The following is a 20,401-nucleotide window of genomic DNA, read 5'->3' on the forward strand; positions in this document are numbered from 1 at the left end:
TCTCATATAGCACCCTAATATATATGTTAAGATCCTATCAATCGACAACTGCTAAAGTATTTTGGCATTTCTGATAACCATTCTTTATACGGATGGTGAGATTCAAAATTTATTCTATAGATATAATCTCTACTTTACTTAATGGATGTTCTCCGATATATTTAATTCAATAGGATTAGCTGTTCAATTTGTGTATGTTGTTGGCACTTTAAGAATACAATGGGCCTAATATAATTATTTTAAATTCACTGTCTCCCATTTTGTTTTAAAATTATCTGTTAGTCATTTAATATTATTTACTAATAGATCTCATCTTTTATATAGCTATAGCTATGTATAAATATAACAAATAATGTATGAATATTGGTTTTTTTTTTCGGAGCTTTACGACAATCCTTAAATTAGCGATCTTTCTCATTTATATTTTCATCGTACCCTTCGCTAAGTTCGAATTCCATTAAAAAATTCGCCTTCTTTCGTACTGTTCCTTCATCACATGGAATATCCATTTTTTAATCGTTTGTTTATATGAAAGTTCTAAAAAATTAATCATTGTTATAACATAATTTGATACAATAATGTAAGGGACATATAATGTAACGACCAAAGAACAATGTATTCATTTGCCGATATACTACAACAGTTTAAAAACGACTACTTTTTCTTCTTTTTATTTTTTTTAAGGTAAATAATGGAAAAACTAATGAATAACGCACGTCGCAATCTAGGTGATTGCTATTGGATCACTACCATATAAAGTGTTGCGATTTGTCGGTGGGTGTAAGGCTAGCATAAGGCAAAAATCTAAATATAAACGGATTATTAAGAAATTATTTTTCTGACCGAGATAATCTTGATTTTGTTTTTGGTTTTAAGTTTACAAAGAATGTGTTTTTATTAACCAAAACTTCATTTATTTTTAGAATGTTTTGTCTGTAAAATGACCTTTCATGTGCATTTAAAGAATAAAATAATTTTTATGAAACAGGAATCATAATCGCATTTTTATAAAATTGTACAAACATTTTTACAATGTACACTTATTAGTATTTTATTGAATAGTTTTACAATAGTCTCAATTTCTTTGAGTTATAAGTAATATTAGCTAAACAAAAATTTGGACCAAAGATTTCACTCTCGCTCTCAAGTCGGAACAACTTTTCAAGGGTAACTTGTGGGCAAGAGTAAATTGGTCATATAAAATCATTGAATACTTGACTGATTTAAATGGCATGGCACCATTTAAAAGTGAGATGAAATTAATGTTCATGCTTTTGCAGCTTTATACTTCTAAAAAAAATTTTCGATTATCTTCTTCTCGTCTTTTGTTACCGTTCTTTCCATTTTGTGGTTTATCTCTACCTGTCTAGCCCGTTTCGTTTACTTTGACATTTATTATTATTTTGACGTGACAACGTCTTAAATTAGGTTGTGGCTCGGAGTCATTCATGAAAAAGTGTAACGCCCGCTCACGTCTGTTACAGTGAGTCACCGAACGAGAGAGAGGCCCGCCGGACTGGCGAATGCCTTGCGTCTCTCTCCCACTCAAACATGATCGGTCCGCTGCGCGCGCAGCACTAGAGAATTAGGCGCGTTGAATCGGTGCGTGCTTCCGTGCTTGTGTCTCTGTCTTTCTCGAGCGTTCTTGGCGTTCAAGACACATTACAGCAGAAACACTTCCTTTCATTTCATATTTCTCCTATCATCGTCCTATCCTCAACAAAATCACTCAAATAGAAATTAGTTAAGTTTAAGTTTACATGTACAATGTTTTAGTAAACAAAATATATTTCTATAGTTAAAATTTGTGCAATTCTTATTTTCATTCAATTCCTTGTTCCTATTGTGCAATTTAATAATATTCATATCAATAAATATTCTACCGGGAAAAAGACGTTGTCAAGTAAAATCTTCGCCCGTAAAACCGACTTTACAGGCAACCGATTTTTTTTTCTCATTAAATTTTTTCTATGAGGTTTTTTTTTTGGTCATGCCTTTTTATATAAATTAATATTGCAAGTTGAATCTGAACATTAATGATAATTAAATAATTCTATTTTAATTTCCTAGAACTTGTTTGCTTTTTTTCGCCTTTGGCTAATCAACTGTACACTTGTTACTTGCAGTCAACTTGTAAGTCTTTTGTGATACTTATGCAACGTATATGGGGAGCTATTTATTAGTAGTGTAATAAAATTCATAAAATAGGTCGTATAAAGACAAACCTCATTTGACCATATGTGGTCTTTAAATTTAGAAGGCACATATAAAACATACATCTAAAACATGGAATGGAATAGAAAGCTGGGTACATTAGGCGGAAAAGATGGTGCAACCTTCATCGATATCAGGATAAACCTTAGAATTAGTAAAAAAAAAGAAGTGCATCAAATATAATAACAATCATATACGTTTGGTGAGAACCAGTTCATGATGTCAGCTTGCCGCCAGGCAGTTTTTGGTGACGGCTCGAGTTGTCGACTATTGTAAGATGAATTGTCCATAACGACGACAGAATTTTGTTCAAGGTTTAATAAAATGTTTAAAGAATAATCTTCAAATTTTTGGGCGCCCATTTCTATATGATAGTCATTCGTTTTCTTGGATTCGAAAAGTAACAAGCCGTCATCCAAAGAACCTGAATCACTGCATATATGTGTTAAAATGGGTCTCCGTCATTTTCTCGCTAGTATTTTCATAAGGTCCTACATGTGCACTTAATAATGTTGTTAACGATAATAACAAAAATAGTTTAATACCCGCTTGCTTAGGAGGAATTACATGAATTACTTTTTGGCCTTTGCATAGCCAATTAACTAGACTATTTTGTAATAATGCAATATTTTCACCTCTTACACATCATCTGTAAATTTGATTTTGATCAATTTAATGATTTTATTTAGTTTGAGCATGCGGTATGCATATTTTGTTTTTTTTAGTCCATATAATATCTTTTTCTTCTTATTTTTATGTAGACATGACTCTGTCTGTTTTCAATATGCCTCCAGTACGTTGTCGTTCCATCATTTTCGTGGTCTTCCTACTAATCGTCTTCCTATTGGGGAACCGTTGTCATTCGGCTTATACGATTATAGTCCATATAATCCAATGACTAAATTATTCAGTTGAGTTGTGACCGATCCCATATATTTGCTTAAAAATTTCTTAGCGCTAGAGACGGAATAATAGTACATATATAATAATAGTCTCCCGTTTTATACCGCTGTCGCGGCTTTGGGAGTATAGCAGGATAGTCTGCTATATCTAGGGCCTACGGTATACAAGGAAGGTAACATGGCCAGTGCTACGCTTCAACCGTCTATTATTACCCCTGGTTTTACCCAAGGTACTCATTTTTATTCAGGCTGAGTCGACCTGGGGCCTATAGACATTTTTAAAATGTCTAGATGTTCTTGCCGGCGGTGGGATTCGAACTCCGGACCACCGGCTTGCGAGGCAAGCATCCTACCGCTTGCGCTACGCAGGCCTAATAATAATAATATAGTACATATAATTATTACTATATATATGTACTATTACCTGTAATAGTACATATAATTTTTAAAAATTCTTCAATACAAGTAGCGCCAATTCTGACACTTACAACAAAAAAATTTGTATGTCACTAGATGAATAAGAATAACTCGGAATGGTCATCACCATTTCTTGGGATTTAGTGCCTAAACTTTCGAAACTATACTATAGATACTACCGACACATAAAAATTTTCGATTTCACGGCCTCCTTAAATTACTATTTTTGTCGATTAGATTTTTATTGTATATTATTCAATATGTATTTTTTTTATTTTCAGATAATATTACAACTACTGCAGTTTATAGTAAGTAAAATATTATTTTTTAAGACTATTTATTATTATAATTGTGTTCTTTTTCTATAAATTGCTTAGAACCTTACGGAATTTGCAAAGCACACTACTTATTTTTATTGATCTTAATAATCTATTATTCATTTTTTACTCGGCCTTTACTTTTTACCATACATTTTGAATTTCATTGCCTGCTTTGTTAATTCCCTTTTATTCACTTTATTAAGGTATACTTTTCAGTTTAGTTTTATTTTTAAAATGGTATATTATAACAAGTAAAAAAATATAGATAATAATATCGTATTCGTAAATCTCGCGACACACCTGATAGGTTTTTCCGACACACCAGTGTGTCGCGACACGGTGGTTGAGAATCGCTGCTCTAGAGTATAATGTTCTCTTTCCAACAAACCTTTAAATTGGGAAAAAAAAAACGGAAAACGTTGTATCTATTGAAGCTGGTGGAACGGAATAAACTTGTTGCCTGTATTCAAACAGAAAAAGAGTATTCTTGTGACTATTTTAGAATTCATAATACCAATTTTTTCCAGCCAAATCATTTTCAATCCAGGATTCAGGAACTTTTTTTGTTTACATGGGCAAAATCATTTGCTAAAATAGTAAGAAATTGTTTTCTTGTAAGTCCATAGTGTATTTGTTAAAGATATTTTTTCAGTGTATCTTCTTCTTTAGGAGTTAATACACGATTGATATTGCAATTGGTTTTATATTGGAAAACTTTGTTATTGCCTGCCTTGTGTATTTTTAGATGCCTTGATAATGTGGATTTCGAAATTTTACACTCCACAGCAGCCTGTCGGATTGATCAGTTGTTTTCCAAAACCAAACCAAAACTGCTGCTCTTTCAATATCAGTACCCTCGACTTTAACTCGCTTCACTCCTTATTTACTTCCAGGCATCTAAAAATAAAAATTAAACTTCAGTATAGTACCTCGGGACAGTCCCACGGTACGGTCTATAACAATGTCCAATGGTACAGGATATGACACATTTCCAAAACAATCCTCTTCATAATTTAGAGGTTAAGTTTTTATCCATTTCTATTTTATACATTCATTCATTCTTCATTCTTCACATATATATGTATAACAAATACGAACAAATAATATTTAATACTACTTACTTTATTTTTCTGATAGCATACATTTCTTTAAAATACATTACTTTTGCACCAGAAAAACAACACTTTATTAATTTATTAATAGGGAAACTACTGACAGATAAACACAGAACATAAACGATATAGATAGGTTATTATAAGTTTAATAGTATCACCAATAAATGGCAGTTTATGTATGTCCCAAAGTACATGCCGTCTCAACGTACAGTAGGTACTATCCCCCATTTAAAATATACAGCACAGCAAAATAGAAAGAAACTAAAAAAGTGTACGATGCTTGTGAATTTTTTAAATGTTGCTGATAACCATAATAAATAATAGTAAACTTTTTATTAGCCACTTTGTTCTCGCCAAATTTTTAAGCTACCTAGTTTTGGTAACAAATTAAACGTTTATTCTATAAAATAAAATCGTTTGCAAAGCAATTTCTTTTTTTGATGTATCTTTCTCGAGATGGCAAACCATTCTCAAAGTCTAATGTTAAAAAAGAAATAAACTGTCGAGTTGTGTTACATTGGAAAAAAATTAGTTCTTCAACAGATCTATAAAGAATTCGTTTTGCAATGGAGTTTTACTCATAATTATATAATTGGAAAAGAAACATTCATAAAGATGAAAATGTTTGGCAGGAGAATAATATTTACGTAATGATTTCATTTCTTATTATCGCAATAACATTCAAAGCACTTTTATTAATAATATTAAATTTTAAAAATGTAATTAATTTACTACTTAAGTAAATAATACCAAAGTGGAATATTATACACGGCCTACTTTTTTATTACTTTAAATTATTACTAAAAAAATTTATCCTCTTTATCAGCGGTTCCCAAAAGCGGTTCCGCGGAAATATTAAAACTACATATTAAAAAAATAGTTCTACAATAGCTCATTTAGACCTTACTTGAGTATTTTTAACATAACTGTAATGTGTTAATTAATTTGACATAATTCTTCTTCTTCACGCGCCTTCTCCTCATCGGAGGTTGGCGACCATCATTTGGAATTCTTCCCTATCTTGTGCTAACTGTATAATTGTGCTGACCTCCCTGATGTCAAGTCATTGGCGGAAGTTTCGCAGCCAAAAGAACTGCAGAAAATCATACTTAAAATGTATGTCTGCTGAGATGGCATTGTAATTTAAATCAACACTCAATTTTCACTATGCTACAGATCTCCTAAAGGTAAATTTGATGTATTTTATGAAAAACTTGATCTTATTTTGAATTCAAATTTTAAACCGAATCAATTCATATTTTAACAGGTGATTTTAATGTAAATTTCAGAACACTAAATAATTCACACAGATTTTCTGGTCTTCTAGCATCTTATGGATTGTCTCCCAGGAACTTTACACCTACAAGGTCTACTTCCACATGCGGAAATATTGTGGATCAGGTATATACAAATTGTAATGATTGTATAGGTACTGTAAATGTAAATACTGAATCGGATCACGATATATTCCTCTTCAGGTTAAAATTTATTAATCTAACTATGACATCAGTTTGAAATACCTTCAGAGTAACACACGAAGGCGCTATAAATGCATTTAACAATCTCTTGAGTAAAGAAACATGGCAAGATGTTTATCATGCAACTGATATTGAGAGTAAATACAATGCTTTTTATGATAAATTACAGTTCTATTTCAATATTAGTTGTCCTATAAGGAAAAGCAAACATTACCGAGATAAAAAAACATGGCTCACACAAGAAGTAAAATCTTCTTCAGATAGTCTAAAGGATTTCTATACTTTGAGTAAGACATACCCTGAGCTAAAAACTCTATATAGACAAAAAAATATCAGCACAAAGTTCTTGTTGAGACCACAAAAAGTCAGTTTTTATTTAACAAAATCTCTGAATCGTCTAACAAAAAGAAAACCACATGGGCTGTTACAAATGAACTTAATGGAAAACAAAAAAAAATCACAAAAACATCTGATTAAAAATAGATGATACTAGGAGTACAGATACACAGTAAAATAATTAAACCAAATTGTAACTTTCAAGATTCCAACGATTTTGTTCAAAATAGTTTGGTCCTATCTTATGTATAACAGAGGAAGTTATCTTATACATAATAAAATATAAAATTAAAAACATCGGGTGCATCAGTTTTTACAAGATAAAATAACAAACTCACTGAAGACCTGATTGGTCCAGTAATCAGTCGCTTCTGTTAAATGTTCACAAAACTAATTTTGTATCATTTGCATCCCGTGCAAGTTCCACTAAACCTCATTTCAGTATTGCCATCTATGGTGAGAGTATTTTGAATTGTGATGTGAAGTTTTGGGAGTGACTTTAAGACTCATTGTTGGAATGTGTGTAAAAAACTCAACTCTAAGCGTTATCGATTGAGAAATTTAGGTAGCCTACTTAGTCTGCACCATCCGTCTTTTTTATTTTGCTGAAGTACAGTCGACAATGAGTTACGGTATAACGTATAACTGTCTGGGGTGGCTCTCCTATTATAAAGGACGTTTTCAAGGGCCAAAAGCGTATTGCGACACTGACCGTATCTCCCTTAGCCGCGTCCAAAGGGTTGGACATGCAGTGCATCAGTTTCCGATTGTTTTGTACCCGGTCAATTTACTAAGAAACAACGGGATAGTACGCGCCGGCTATAGACAGTTTTGCCCTATCACAGGGATCATAAACCACAAATATTGAGAAGATATACGGTATTCCACGTTGTGTTAGTTCCCGTCGTTATATTTTGTATTTTTCTATAACGTATTTTCTATTTCTCTTCGCCGATAAAGAACGCCACTTCAGGTTCTGTGAGATCGCTCCTTTAGATTTAAGCATATTCTTAAACATAACATTCTTTATAAAAATTGGGATTCCACCAAAAGAAGGTTGACCATTTTAAGGAACCCGTGAAAAAAATTTGGAACCGCTGCTCTATATGACGAAATTGTTATCATCGTTTAAAGGTTGTAAATATTTTATCAATGGCAGGAAATGAACTTTACTAAAAAGAATTCCAGTGAACAAAATTGGTTTTGTTTATTCGGAGCTGATAATGAATATTTTAAGTACGACTATTATTTCCCATAATTTTTATAAGTTTATCGAACAAAAGGGTTTTGTTTACATTGTTAAAAAACATTTTGCTTCCTTTGTGTTTATGGTTTAAATGCTTTTTTATAAATATCTGATGCATATGTTGTTTACCGGTGTGTTACTTATTAAATATTTTAGACCAGAGCATTTAGCAAAAAAGCCTTTTTCGTGACACTCCCTGATACAGGTATCTAACATCTGGTTTTGATAAATTTGGTAATAATAATATGTATTAAATATAATATGCAAAATATTAAACGCCACTCTTTTCTTATAAACAATATACCAAAAATGTAAGATCGCTATTTGATTTTAAATAAACCGGTAAATTATATTGGAAATGACGCAATTTTACTGAAAAAGCATAGACAATTCTTCAAAATGAGAGTTTGTAATGCTATTTTTGTTAATTTGTTGCTTAATTTGTATGAAATAAAATAAAATAAATTATATACAATTAAAAAAATTACATAAAATCCAATAAAATTAAACAAAATTAAATAAAATCAAATAAAATTAAATAAAGTTAAATAAAATTATATAAAATTATACAACATTAAATAAAATCATAAAAAACTATAAAAAATTATAAAAAAATTGAAAAAATATATACAAAATAATAAAAAATTATTTAAAAAGTATAACAAATTATAGAAAATAATAAAAAAATTATAAACAAATATAAAAAATTATAAAAATTTAGTAAAAAATTATAGAAAATAAAAAAAAGCTTAGTTTTTCACCTTTCTGTGAAGAGATAATAAAATAAAAAGAAACTAAAAGAGAAATCAAACGATTTTTACCTGGCGAAATTGAATTCTAATACCGTCATTATGTTTTAAAAAGAAACTATGTATATTCATTTTAAAACAGCCATACCTTCTTCTTCGACTTTTCCCATTATAAGTTCGCCGTTTTCGTCTTCCCTAGTTTTTTATTTATTTTCTTTGAGGTCTCTATCTATCATAGCATTTCCTATGTATATTTCCTATGTCCCAGTCCAATATTCTTTTCGGCCACCTGTGCTCCGGCATCCTTTGTACATGCCCGTACCACTGCAGAGATAGCTCTGTTTTCCAACTTTTTTTGTAATTAAGCATTCTACTTCCATTCTGTTCCATATTTTCTCTTATTCTATCCGCTCTGGTAATTTGTAGATATCTTCTCATAAAGTCCAGTTCAACTGTTTTATTTCGTAGTGATGTTGTCATCTATACTTTGAAAGATATATATATATATATATATATATATATATATATATATATCTTTCAAAGTATAGATGACAACATCGATCGAAAGATCTCCAAGAAGTAGAAGAAGAAGAAAACTTTGAAAGATCCTTTTTTGTTTTCTTTGGTTAGAGTGCTGTTCCCTATCACTTCATGGAGTGCTTCCGTGGCTTGTTTTTACCGTGCTATTTTCATTTCTATATCTTTCATACAAAATTGCACCTCTGTTTTTTTATATAGTCTTTGTATTATATTCACCCATTTCTCCCTAACGTGCATTTTTCTCATTGCTTCCCATAGTTATTTTCTGGGCACGCTATCATATGCTTTCTTCTAGTCTATAAGGGTCATATGTGTTTCAATAGTTTTTTCTTTGTTCTTTTCTATCACCTGTCTTATGATGAATATATTATCTAGACACGATTTGGCGTTTCAGAATCCAACTTGTTCTTCACCATAATGGTCCATGTGTTGCTCTATTTTTTGTTTTATTACTGTGGAAAAAAATCTTACTATTGAAGGCATTACACTGATATCTATATACTTATTTGGTGACCTTTTGTCACCAACAACACTCGTATGAATGACACGATCCTTGTGCTTCCATATTTCAGCAGTTCCATTTTTATGTTCCCTGGTCGTGGTTTATTGTTTTTGGCTTTTTTTAGTGCTATAGTTATATCTTCCTATGTGATTTCGGCTTCCTCTGTATTGTTGTCACAGAATATTATGATATATACTCCGGTCTATTTTCCTGCAATAATTTTGTGTAACGCTTTGTCCTCTCATTTGTAATTATCTGCATATTTGTACTTCGTATATTACTTCTGATGTTTTTTATTTTTCTCCATGCTTCCGTTGATCTATGATATCCTATCATATCGTTATCTCTATCTATATCTCCGCACATTCTGTCCCAGTATTCGTTCTTCTCCAGCCTTATTCTTTGCTTCACTTGTTGTCTGAAGGTAACATAATATTCTCCTCGTGATTCTGGGGTTCTATCATTTAGCCATTTATGAACCGTACTTTTTTTTCTTTTAATCATCTCTTCTAGGTCATAACTTCCTAACATAGTAAAATTTTCATTATTAAAAAGTCTAATTTTTATTTCAATAACACTCCTGAATAAGAACCTGTTATCGTTATCAAAACCACATTGGCTTGCCTTTCGATCGATTTCGGTATGTATGCTAGAAAGAGGTTAAAAATAGCTTTACGGCTGTGGTGTTTATTAGGTTTTGATAAATTAAACAATCCTACCCTTTTTCTATCTTATCTCGTTAATGTTAGTTTTTATAGTATTTGGTTGTATTGACATATTTTCTGGCGCTACTAAACCAAATTTTTTATCTCCAACATGTTTTTATTTACATGTAACATTAGAATCATATCAATTTAAATAAAAATTTACAAAACAATTAAAAACATAGAAAGACTTGTGAAAGAATGGCGCAAATTAGTTTTTAATAATACAGACACCAGAAAATAGAAAATGGTCTGTCGATTACACCCATAAGTATAAAAAGCGTATTAGAAATAGGAATATAACTGGCTATATTAGTAGTGAGTGTTTATTCCCAATAGATTTTTAATACAAAAGAGAGTTAAGATTTAATTTCAATACACATTACCATTTGCTTATTCGCGAGGAACCGCAAAGTGGGCGACGCCTGGTGGTAGATTTCGAAAGCATCCACTTCGGGAAAACCTTGAAATTGTCATTAATTTGTATACATATTAGCGACCGGTTTATATTGTAATTAACAATGACTTCGACTTCAAAAAACTATTGCAGTGTTCCTCAATGTTCATCCTATTATAATTCACAAAAAAAATTTTATACATAAAAGTTTGGCAATGCATTTTGCGAATTGGCAAACCTATAACCAAGTACATGACTGTGTGCAGTTTACATTTTACTGAGAACGATTACTTTCCAAGTAAGTGTTGATTAAAATATTATTTATATTTTAATATATTTATATTTAATTTACTTTATAGTAACACCTGAAACTAAATTGAGAAGATTGAAGAAAGATGCTGTTCCATCAGCTAAATTGCCCCAAAGGTCCCATGAAGTTATTGGCAGAAAACGTAAGGCGTAATTTACAAAATATAACATGGCCAGCTCCAAAAACTGCCTCATCCTCAACTTAAGATCTCTGTCTTCCGTGTTTCAGACATACTGTAAAAAAACAAACATTTAATTTTATTTTTATTCAGGTTTGGGAGTCAATTGCCGTATGTATAAACTCGAATCACAAACAAATAAACTTTGAAGAACGTACTCCAACTTTTACTTTGGCAAAACACACGTGTAAAAGATTTATATTAAACGTTTTATAGCTTCGAAAACAAATGACAAAATTATTTGTTTTCCCGAAGTTATCGTTCATCCCTGTCATCCACCCTTCTTCTGTAGTCTTCCTCTTGCTCTTCTACCTTTGTAAAGTTGCCAATGTTGTATTGTGGCGTTCCAACGTTGATCTTTTTGTCTAGCAGTATGACAAGCTTGACAGCTTGAGTTTAGCAATTTTTATTGAGATATCCCCAATTTTTGTTTTTGATCTTACCTAGTCGTTCCTCTTTTTATCTGACAGTCGTATACCTAACATTGCTCTTTCCACTACCCTTTCTGTTGTGGCTTTTATTTGTATTTGTGTATTTTATTCATATTTGCCTTGGTTAGGGTCCAGGTTTGACATCTATATGTCATGATAGGAAGGATGCATTGGTTGAACACTTTGCTCCTCAAGCATTGAAGTATCTTGCAGTTTAGTGATACTCCAAATCTTGCCCATGCCAGTCTTGCTCTTCTAGTGATTTCCACAATTTGGTTCTTTTAGTCGAGTTTCAGAATTTGACCCAGGTAAATATATTCCTGGCAGATTCCTCAGCAGATGGCAGAGTTAAGATAGATGTACAAAACCGAATAACCCAAGGGAAAAAATGCATCCGAATACTGAATTCATTACTGTGGTCTAATAAAATAAAGATGCATACCAAACTTCGCGTATACAGAGCAATTGTAGAACCAATTACCACATATGGTGCCGAATTTTGGACGATGACAAAGAATGAACGAGATAAAGTAGACGTTGTGGAAATGGATTATCTTAGAAGGTCATGTCGAGTATGGAAAGAGAATGGAAAGAATCAGGAATGAGGAAATACGAAACCGTACAGGAATTAGAGATACTCTTTCAGATAGAATACAAGGAAGGCAATTACAATGGTATGGTCACGTGATGAGAATGGAGGAGGAGCGGTGGCCAAAGAAAGCCTTAATGTATGTTCCGCCAGAAAGAAGGAAAAGGGGAAGACCACCAAATTCCTGGAGAAGAGAAATTACAAAAACAATGCAATCTAGAGGCTTAGAAGAGGGAGATTGGAGAGATAGGAAAAGACGGAGGCTGAAATGCGGGAAGCGGCAATCGCCGTAGGACCCCCGTTATATGATGATGAAATATATTCCTGGACTTGTTCTATCTCACTGCGTTTGGGGTCGTCTTCTTTTAAGAGGAACGAAATGTTTTTGTTTTGTCTAACTCCTTCTCTTAATGGGGATGAGATTTGTATTTTCATCTAGTTGTAATTCTCATCTGGTTTTTGAATATTTTTGGCTTTTCCTTATTTCTTGCCGTAGTCATCTTCATAGTAACAATCCGGTTCCGGGGCTGTACATTGTTTCTTTGATCAGTATTCGTTTTTAGGAATGGAGGTTCCTTACGTTGCCAATCACCTTCCACATTTCATCCGGGCTTGAAACCGGCTATGGTAACCGCAGAGCTACTCAATACACCCCACAATCACCCCAGGCAAAAAACATTGCTGGGAATAAAATATTAGAAACCGATAACATCGAGGAAAGCTGGGAAAAACTCAAAAATAACATAAATAACGCAGCAACAGAATCCCTTAGAGAGAGAAAAGTAACAAACACTAACATGTCAAAAAAGAAAACACCATGGTTTAGAGAGGAAGTTAAGACAAAATGAGGAGAAAAGAAGAAAGCCTTTTTAAAATACAGAACACAACAGGCACATAACCACTATAAACGAATCAGAAAAGAAAAGAATACCTAAGTTAGATAAATAAAAAGGAAACACTTTCAGAGCTTCTCAAAACAGATGAAACACGACTTCTATGGAACACAAAAAGACATATGGAAAATGATAACAGGACAAAGAAAAGAGATGAACGAACTAATAAAAACGAAACATATTCAGAAGGAAACATGGGTAGACTACTTTTGATCCCTATTTGAGGTGACGATAATGAACCACCAACACCAGAAGTGACAACAAACGGAGAAATAAATATTGAGGAGGAAGAGGTAAAAAAAGCATTAAGGAAATTAGGAAATAGAAAATCACCAGGAGAGGACAGAATACCGAACGAACTCCTAAGTACGGAAGATCAGATCTGACCAAACAACTGTTAAAACCAATCCAAAAAATAATAGAACAAAACAGAATTACTCAAAAAGACGAATCCCTCCACGGAAAAGAATTAAGATACACATAAATATACACGGTATGTAAGAGGCCTCAGATCTGTAATAGACTATGTTATTGTGAATAAAAAACTAAGCCCACTAGTGCAGGACGTGAGAGTTCACAGAGGGAACAACATAAACTCAGATCACTTCTTAGTCATTTCAAAAATAACCCTATTATCTAGATGGAAACAACAAACCAAAACTATAAAGAATCCAAGTGACGAGGTACTGCAAAAACATCTTTACTCACAACATGTAAATTACAAGACATATAACTGACAATAATATAAATATAGAATGGTTCAACATAAAAGAATGCATTAAAAAGCAGCAATTAAAGCGATAGAAGAATATAAAAAAAAAGTAGATAAGAAAGAAATTCAACAGTTGATTTTACAAGGCGATATTAGGAAATGGACTGGCCTAGCGTTAACTGATTTTCAAGCTGCAGTAAATAGAATAAGATGGGTCCATCTGATCTCTAACATCACTAGAAGATAGGTACCCTTAAGAAGAAGGAAAAACAACAGTTTTATACCTTTCTACAGATTAACCAACAAACAATTATAACATCTTATAGCTACAAGATAAATCTCTTCACGTTTTTAATACTATATTTTATTAAAATTAATTTTCTTAATATCCTTTTAATAGTTAAAATAATGTCTCTGTTATGCCGCTGATCAGCATTGACATTTCGGCTCTTTTTTAAGAGAGAAATCGATATCGAAAGTTTTAATGATCGGTATTCAGGACTTTAAAAAATTACACAAATTTTACCAAATAAAATTCGTATAAGCACATAGTCTGTAAAAAATTACAGCATTCGAATTCTGGTAGTTGAAGAGAAATCTATTCAAATAGAACAAGTTAATTAAACTTTTTATTATTTTTTTAATACTTAGCCTTTTTTTAATCGTTTGACTAGACATGGTTTATATTACATCTTCTACATCTTCGTCTCGCTACACCATTTTCTTGATTTTTTTGTTCTTTAATTTTTGTCATCCAGTTTCACGCCGTATGTTTTTTTACCAGAATTTGATAGTTCTTATTAAACTTTATTGTCGTAAGTATATTCTTGTTCTACAGTTTGTTTAAATAATAGCTTTTCTGGTTTGTAATATTCTGCCGTAATGTTCTTGGTTGTATGTTTACATATTAGGAATGGAGCTTACGGTGTGGTAAGGATCCTGCAAAAGATTTGGGAAGTCATATCATGAAAATAGCAAATGTGTCAAGACGTCTAGGATATGTAATTTGGAACAAGATATACATAACAGTAGTAGTAGACAGTAAAGTTAGAATATTATGTAAGAATTATATACTTGTATTAGCCTGTTATGGCAAATGGAGAAGAGAGAAAATAAAACAAGAAGTATGTTTACAGACCTCCATAGACACAATATCAAAAAAAAACAAAGGGGTCTTGGTTTCAAAAAAAGTTAATAACAAATGTGGACAATTAGTTTTTAATAGACAAGTCATTAAGTGTGTTTTTGGGTGAAAAGGTACCTCTCGTTAAGGTAGGCAAAAAGAGCAATTTTAACCCGTCACCTCTCCCCCCTCACCTTACAACCAAAAAAGTCATTTTTATTTTGATGGATTGCATTCAATTTAAAAATTTCAAAAAATTTACACGCTAAGGCTTTTACAAATTTTGTGTATTTTTTTAGAACCATAGGTTAAGAGTACATAACCCAAAAACGCATTTATTTTCAAAAAAAACTTTTTTTGGGATGGCTACAGGTCTAGTTTTTTTCTATTTTGTGTATTTAATCAAACACTGTATTTCTGATTTTTTTCGGTCAGGCAAGCCATCTTCAAAACCCCCAAAACTGTTTTTTAGCTTTTTTGGGATTTTCACAATTTTGTAGACTTCAAAATAAATAAAAGCTTTTTTATAGGTTATATATAATTTGATATATAATTATATATAATGATATTTAGAATAAGAATAATTTAGATAACTAGAATCTTTAGAAGGTTCAAAAATTGAGAGAAAAATCAACTTTGAACCACAAAAGAAACCATGTTTATTCAATTTTTTTTGAAGGGTTTTTGGGAGTTTTTGTAGGATTATTATGAGATCGATACAACCTCCATCAATATTTTCATTTTTTACGTTTTATATGAATAAAAAATTCACACGCATAGCTGAGGCTTTTACACGCTTTTACAAAATTTGTGTATTTTTTATAGACCCGTAAATTGCGTGTACCTAACCTAACAATGCATTTTTTTTTCGAAAAAAGCGTATAACTTTTTTGGAGATAACTTCAGATCTATTTTTTTTTATTTTTTGTATTTTATCAAAAAATATATTTCTGATTTTTCCAGATTTTTCCTTAACTTCATCATCAGTTGGCGCTACAGCCCTTTGTGAAGAAAACATTCTTCCATCCCTCCCTGTCGAGTGTCTGTCTTCTTCATCCCCTTGCTCCAATCCTCCTTAAATCGTCCTACACATTGTCCAGATAAATGAGTATAGGTCGCCCCCTTCTTCCGACCGGCCTTCCTTAAGCCCCCTTTAAAAACCCAGAAAACTGTTTTTTAAAGGTTTTTGGGGATTTTCTTCATTTTATAAACTTCAAAATAGACCAAATTAAGATTTTGTTATAAGTTATATATAATTTGAAGCCACTGAGTTTTTTAGGACATTCAAAAATTGGACAAAACACCTTTAAACCCCAAAAAACCCTGTTTTTCAGTTTTTTTGCGAGTTTGGTGCGGTTTATCATATTTTTTGAGATCGATACAACCTGAATCAATGCATGTTTAATTCATATTCAAAAAATATATGAAAAAGAACATTTTCAGGCCTTAAAGAAGCAAATACAAGCATCGTTTATGCGAAAAACTGGGTTTACAAGCATGGGCGCCCATAGGGGGGGCAAGAGGGGGCAGTTGCCCCCCCCCCTATCATTAGTAATATTTTTTAAAAAATCAGTATGTATGTAAGTATATTTAAAAAAAAAATACATTATTTACGCATATTGTGGCGAGAAACTTGCAACAGTACCTTAAAACAGCAAACAACCGGAAACTAATCTAGCGAAATACCGAGAAATGCGGTAGGTACTTCCTTAACAATGCCTCGAATGTAGCTACCTACCATAATAATATTGTACAATGCAAAGAGGAATTTTGAGATGTCGTAGGTATCAAGCCTTAATTGGTAGAAAGTGTACCTGTACCAACAATTTTAAACTTTATTTCGTCCCATGTCAAATGCAAAATTTACTCTCACAAAAAAATATCCGCTTAATAAATGCTACACGTTTTTACTTGTTTGACTTAAATATTTGGTATAGTGGCCTAGTAAATTTTATTGAAATCAAAAATGTTTTAGAAACAATAATAGCAGATAACAAATTTAATTGCTCAACAAGATCAAGAGCACAGCAGCTTGCATGTGCCACATCTGATTCCACTTTTATAATTTCCCTAAATTTGATTTCCAAATATTCTTCTTTCTTAGAACCCATAGTAAACATTTTACAAACTAAATCAATAGATATGCTGGCAGTTAAAAATCATATACAGTTATTTCTTGATATGATAACAAAGCACAGACAAGAAGCGGAAACAACTTTTAAAACAATTTTTGAAAAGAGTACAAATGATGCCGAATCTCTAAGTATTACCCTTGAAAAACCACGAATCGCTCCTAGAAAGCAAACACAACGGTCAAACCATGCGGTTAATTCCGCTGAAGACTTTTTTAGAGTGTCATTATTTATTCCCTACCTAGATTCTTTAATTAGTTCTCTTGGTGTCAGATTTTCAGAAGACAATGATCCTGGTATGTTATTGTATAACTTGCATCCCAAAAACATAATAAAATTAACTGAAGAAGACCTCGCCAAAATAATAGAAATCATAAATAATTTATACAAAATTACTAATCTAAAAGAACAGGCATCATTGTGGCTCTATTATTGGAAAAATCAAACCAATTTAGATGTAGAAGATATTTCAATGATAGAGCTACTAGACCATTGCTTATTTTACTCAGCTATAGCCTAAGCTATAGAAATTTCTCTGTGCCTTCCTCCCACTACATGCACGATTGAAAGATCATTTTCAACTCTTCGAAGGGTTAAAACCTGGATTAGGTCCACTATAAGTGAACAAAAATTAGATGGACTATGTATGATGAGCGTTCATAGAAATAAAATAGAAAACAATCGAAATAATTTTATTAAAAAAGTAATAGATGAGTTTGGACAAAAGCCCAGAAACCTTCAGTTTTTATTTTCACAAGATACAGAGCACTAGCCTTCAATATCAAGTTTACTTTTTACGTTTTGTTGGGTTTAACATTTTACCATTTTAGATTCTATTGGGAAATTATTCGTTTCAATAAATTATAATACATACAATACTAACTGAAAAAAAATGTTAATTTTTTTATAATAAATTATAACAAATAAATTTTTAATTAAATTTCTTCAATTGTTTACAACATAGTACAAATTTTTAATGTCAAATATAAATAAGTTGGCACCCAGCGAATATTTGAAGATTGCACACATTTGACTATTTATGCAATTTCGGCTAAGCATGGTAGTAGAAGGGTGTACTGTACACCCTACCCTAACCCTTTCAACGTAGTACAGTTTTGAATATTTGTTTTAATTTCCTAGTAAAAGAAATTTTTCAATTCAGATATTATGTTACTTACATATTATTTAAACTACACTATTGCTTGTGTTGCATTTCGTATCTCAGAGTACCTGCTTTTTTTATTACTATTTTTTAACATCCTTGCTTAAAATTGATTTTTTTATTCCTACATAAAAAATTTTGTATGTATAAAGTCATACCATAAAATATGTTGTTAATAATTTTTTGTTTAAGATTACTTTTACTTTTCTGGTATTTCTTTACTGTTTGTAAATCATGTTTATATTTTTGCATTTTTGCAATCGGCTATTTTAGTTTTTATTAAGTTGTATGGATCAAAATAAAAATTTGAGTTGACTTGCCCCCCCCCCCTGGATTTTGATATATGGGCGCCCATGTTTACAAGGGTTATTCGGGGGGTTTTACTGAGTTTAATCCTGTAAAATCCACAAAACACTTAAAAGCCGGTTTTTTACGCAGGTTTTAAGAAATTTTTAGCTTCTGTGAATATGTAAAATACACGGTTACGTATTGTTTTATAAAAATTTTAAAAACATGCTACTTTATGATGTAGAAAGATAAAAAAGTTGGACAAATCCAGTAAAAACTCCCGAATAACGCTTGAATAACCAGGTTTATTCGCATACACAATGGTTGTATTTGCTTTTTTGAGATCTGAAACTATTCTTTTTCATATATTTTTTAAATATTACTTGAGATGTATTGAATCAGGTTCTATTGATCTCAAATAATAGAATTAATTCCGCAAAAACCCTTAAAAAGGTTGAAAAAACATTGTTTTTTTTTTGAGTTTTAAAGGTTTTTCGCTAAGTTTTTGAATATCCTAAAGCACTCAGTTGCTTCAAATTATACATAACATAAAAAAACCTTGACCTATTTTGAGGGCTATACAATGGAGAAAATCCCCAAAATATCTTAAAAAACAGTTTTTTGTTTTTTTGAAGGTCGCATATTTTTCGAAAAATTTGGAAAAAAATTATTAATACATTTAATATACATGATATATATACATATGATTAAATATACAAAACAAAAAATAGTACTGCCCATCTCAAAAAAAGGTAAATCTCTTTTTGAAAGAAAAACTTTAAAAAAATTTTTTAAATGATTCGGGTGGTATCAATTAAAAAAAGACCCTGTAAAAACCTTGAAAAACATAGTTTCTTCGGAGCTTTATGGGTGTTTCACCCAATTTTTGAATGTTCTAAAAGACTCAGTCCTAAAAGAGGGCATTTTGCCTATCTTACCGGGGGTTACTCTTTCTTGGATCTATTGTCAACAAGACTAACCAAAGTTTCTTTAGAAGAAATTCGTTCACGCATTGAACAAGCATGTTCAAGCATGAACTGAAAAAACCGTTAACAGCACTGTATCTTTCTGACTCTAAGAATCAGAATGGTAAGATGTTATGTATTTCCCGAAATCCTTTACAGTGTGTAAAGCTGGACACTAAATAAGGAACTCCTTAAATCGATAGAGCCTATCTAAACAAATCAGGCAGTGTTGGAAAGACTGAACATTTAACCTGAAATTATATTAACTATACAAAAGAGAAGACTTAAATTGCTTAGTTACCTCTCTAGAGGCATATCATACGAGTTTCTATATTATAAATCAAGGAAATATAGGTGGACAAAGAAACGTGGGAAATAGAAGAATTTCTTGGCTGCAAAACCTTTGTTAATGTTTCGGAATGACATGGATCGAATTATTCTGCGCAACAGTTTCAAAAGTTCAAATACCCATGTTGATCAGCAACCTCCACAAGAGACGCTGAATGCAAGACGATACTTACAACAGTGCAAACTATTGAGAAGTATAGTAAATGAAATTATATAATATGTAATCAGATGGGAAACTCAAAAATAATGCTTGGGACATGGGAAAAGAATGGAGGAAGACTACCGAGAATGGCGCTAGAGGAATTGAACGACACTGAAGAGATGGAGGGATAGTTATCAGCCCAACACCC

The 20,401-nt window shown here is 31.7% G+C and overlaps 1 protein-coding gene across 2 annotated transcripts in view; it reads left to right on the forward strand.

Annotated features, from left to right (window-relative positions):
- Positions 1–20,401, forward strand: part of sprt (PDZ domain-containing protein sprite) — a 306,461-nt gene that overhangs the window by 113,071 nt on the left and 172,989 nt on the right. For both annotated transcript variants that reach the window (XM_072535452.1, XM_072535451.1), the window contains one exon: positions 3,815–3,841. The gene's annotated coding sequence lies outside the window, so the exon portion shown is untranslated. The remainder of the gene's footprint in view (positions 1–3,814; positions 3,842–20,401) is intronic.

The sequence above is a fragment of the Diabrotica undecimpunctata genome, chromosome 6 (genome assembly GCF_040954645.1).
Source record: "Diabrotica undecimpunctata isolate CICGRU chromosome 6, icDiaUnde3, whole genome shotgun sequence".
NCBI classification, from domain to species: Eukaryota; Metazoa; Arthropoda; class Insecta; order Coleoptera; family Chrysomelidae; genus Diabrotica; species Diabrotica undecimpunctata.